The sequence below is a fragment of the Chrysochloris asiatica genome, unplaced genomic scaffold (genome assembly GCF_000296735.1).
Source record: "Chrysochloris asiatica unplaced genomic scaffold, ChrAsi1.0 scaffold00036, whole genome shotgun sequence".
In the NCBI taxonomy this organism is placed as follows: Eukaryota; Metazoa; Chordata; class Mammalia; order Afrosoricida; family Chrysochloridae; genus Chrysochloris; species Chrysochloris asiatica.
Genome location: NW_006408554.1, coordinates 19,165,931 through 19,169,876, shown reverse-complemented (window position 1 = coordinate 19,169,876; position 3,946 = coordinate 19,165,931).

Here is a 3,946-nt window from a genome sequence, read left to right as displayed (position 1 = left end):
CCTTTCCTTTCCTTTCCTCCCCTTCCCTTCCCTTCCCTTCCCCTTCCCTTCCTTGGTTTAACAACAACAAACTCAGTTTCTTCTATAGAACTCTCTCTCTCAGCTGTATAGAGAGCCCAGCCTTCTTTTTGATTGTGGCAGCCTCTTCTTTACGAATAGAGGTTTTATGGTATATATTTATTAATATTGGTCAACTTACCATTACCTCAGTAGACTAATGCTCTGCTGAAATATTGAATAATATTGTTTTATTTATTGGGTGCCTCCTAATGATAGCAATATGCACACATGCAGTATTCTAATAACACTGTAGTTTTAATAGTCTAGAGATAGTATTAAAAGTAATTTTCTGTAATTTATATATGTGGGTGTAGTGCTGTAGGATATGCACTGGACTGCAAGATCAGTTTGAACCACAAGGTCAGCAGTTCAAACTTATCAGCAGCTTCTTGGAAACCTTATACAGGGTGGCTATGAGTCAGAACCGACTTGACAGCACTTAACAACAACATATATGGCAGAAATGATGGAAGAGATCACAAGGTGGAATTTGAGAGATCAATGACTTGTTCATTGCAAAACCTTTTTCAACAACATAAATAGTGAGTATATACCTGGGGACTTCGCTGGATGGAATAGACAGGGACAAATCGACCACATCTGTGGAAAGAGATGAAACAGCTCAATATCATCAATCAGAACAAGGCCAGAGCTACCTGAGGAACAGACAATCAATTGCTCTTTTCTAAGTTCAAGTTAAAGCAGAAGGAAATTAAAACAAGTCCACGAGAGCCAAAGCATGGCCTTAAATCAATTCCACCTATATTTAGAGACCATTCGGAAACCCTGTACAGGGTCGCTATGGGTCGGACCCGACTCGATGGCACTCAACAACAACAACAACAACAAACCCTGTACAGGGTCGCTATGGGTCGGACCCGACTCGATGGCACTTAACAACACAAACAACAACAACAGTGGCGTAGTGGTTATGAATCGGGCTGCGAACCTTAAGGTCAGCAGTTCGAAACTACCAGCTGTTCCGTGAGAGAAAGATGAGGCTTTCTGCTCCCGTAAAGATTTACAGCCTCAGAAATGCTGTACAGAATCGCTATGAGTCAGAACTGACTCCATAGCACATTACCACCACCAAGAATGGATATGACACAGTGAACACTAATGACTGAAGAAGACCAGATGTATTGTGGGATGACAACAAAGACATCATACGTGAAGAAACCAAAAGCTTAAAAAGATAAAGAGGAAAAACAGACCAAAATAGATTTCAGAAGAGAATCTGAAGTTTGTCTTAAACATAGAGTAACTAAAGCAATTAGAAGAAATTATGAAATAAAAGAGCTGAACAGAAGATTTCACAGCTTGCAGAAGATGACAGAATAAAGTATTATAATGAAACATGGAAAAATCTAGAGTTAGAAAAATGTAAAGGGAAGAGCACAGTTGTCATTTCTCAAGTTAAAAGAACTGAAGAAAATAATCAAGCCTCAAGTTGAAATATTGAAGGATTCTATTGACAAAATATTGAAAGGTATGGGAGGTATCAAAAGAAATGGAAGAAATATACACAGTCACTATTCCAAAATGAACTGGTTGATGTTCAACCATTTTTGGAGGTGGAATAGTCTCAAAAATCTATGGTATTGAAGAAAGAAGTCTAAGCTGCATTAAACACATTGCAAAAAACAAAAGCTCCAGGAACTGATGGAATGCAAATTGAAATGTTTCAAGAAATGAATGCCATGCTGGAGGGTCTCATATGTCCATTACAGGTAATTTGGATGATAACTACCTGGTCAACCAACTGGAAGAGATTCATATTTGTACCCATTCCAAAAAATGGTCATCTAAAAGAATGTGGATAATGTAAAATATCATTAGCATAATATGTAAGTAAAATTCTATCAAAAATAATTCAAGACCAGTTACAACAGTACATCAAGGAATTGTCAGAAATCAAGCTGGATTCAGATGAGGACATGGATCAAGGCATATCATTGCTGATATCAGATGGATTTGGGTTGAAAGCAAAGAATACCAGAAAGATATTTACCTGTGTTTTATTGAATATACAAAGACATTCGACCATAGATCATAACAAATTATAGATAGCATTCCATAGAATGGGAATTCCAAAACTCTTAACTTTGCTCATGTGGAAACTGCACATAGATCAAGAGGTAGTCATCCAAATAGAACAGGGGAATACTGTGGGATTTTAAATCAAGAAAGGTGTGTGTTAGGGTTGTATCCTTTTACTATGCTTATTCAATCTGTATTTTGAGCAAACAATCCAAGAAGTTGGACTGTATGATGAAGAATGTGATATTAGAATTGGAGAAGGACTTATTAATACCTTGGAACATGCAGATGACACAGCCTTGCTTGCTGAATGCAAAGGCGACTTGAAACACTTATTGATGAAGATCAAAGACTTGTAACCCTCAGTATGGATTGCATCTCAGTGTATAGAAAGCAAAACACCTCACTACTGGGTCCATAGACAGCATCACCATAAACAGAGAAAAGATTGAAGTTGCCAATGATTTCATTTCACTTGGATCCATAGTCACTCCCATGGAACAGCAGTTAGGAAATCAGATGACATACTGCATTGGGCAAATATGCAAAAGATCTCTTTAAAGTGTTAAAAAGTAAAGATGTCACTTTGAAAACAAAGGTCTTCCTGACCTAATCAATGGTATATTCAGGTGCCTCTTATGTACTTGAATAATGAATTAGGAAGGCTGAAAAAGCTACAATGCCTTTGAATTATGGTAGTAGCAAAGAAAGTTAAATATGCCATAGACTGCCCGATGAACAAACAAATTTTTGTTGGAAGAAGTACAGCCAGAATTTTCCTTTGAAGCAAGGTGAGGCCATCTCCTGTTCTTTGGACGTGTTTTTAGAGGGAACAGAATCTGGAATAAGGAAATCCTACCTGATAAAGTAGAGGGTTGTGAAAAGTGCCAGACCTTCACTGCAATGGATTGACACACTGACTTCAACACTGGGCTGCAGTGACTATAAGGATGGCACAGGACAAGGCAGTGTTTCCTTCTGTTGTAGATAGGATGTCTATGAGTTGGATCCTAACAACAACAATAGTATGGTAGCTGAAATGCTGCAATTGTTATTGCTGTCAATTTACAAATTCTTGTCTCTATATGAATGAGCCTTTTTAGAGCATACTTGATAAGAAAAGGTAACAAGAAACCCGTGCTTCGGAAAAACAATTCTGATTCCATTGCCATGTATGAGGGGACTTCAGAAGTTTGTGGAAAATTTCAAAGATGATGGCATTTTCCCACAAATGTTTTAATTAGAAAAACAACTTTTTATTGTGAATTGGGTGAAAGCTTAACGAACACATCAGTTGTCCATTCAGTAGTTCATATGCATTTGGGTCAGTCTTCTCAATTGTAATCCTACTTCCTCCTTGTGTTTCCTGTTTTTGTTTTTCTTTCTTTCCTAACCCTTCTGAACTTTATCCTTGGTTAAATGCTGCCCTTTTGTTCTCAAATGGTTGATTATTCTTAGGTATGTATACCTCCCTACTGGCATTCTTCCCCTTACAGACCTGGCTGTGGCCCTAGAGGATAATACACTGGATGGCAAGGTCAGTTACAATTGTAAGTCAGTGGTTCAAACACACCAGCTGCTCCTTAGAAACCCTATCCAGGGTCACTATGAGTCAGAATTGACTCAATAGCATGTAACAACGACAATTGTTTGACTGAAAATTGAGCCATGGGGCTAAGTTTATTCCCAGACCTGCATGGTGACTAAGGGACAGAGTCCCTGGGGATTTCATGTCTTTATAAGGAGCTCTGGTAGCATAGTGGCTACGAATCGGGCTGTGAACCTTAAGGTCAGTGGTTTGAAACTACCAGCTGCTCCGTGGGAGAAAGATGAGGCTTTCTACTCC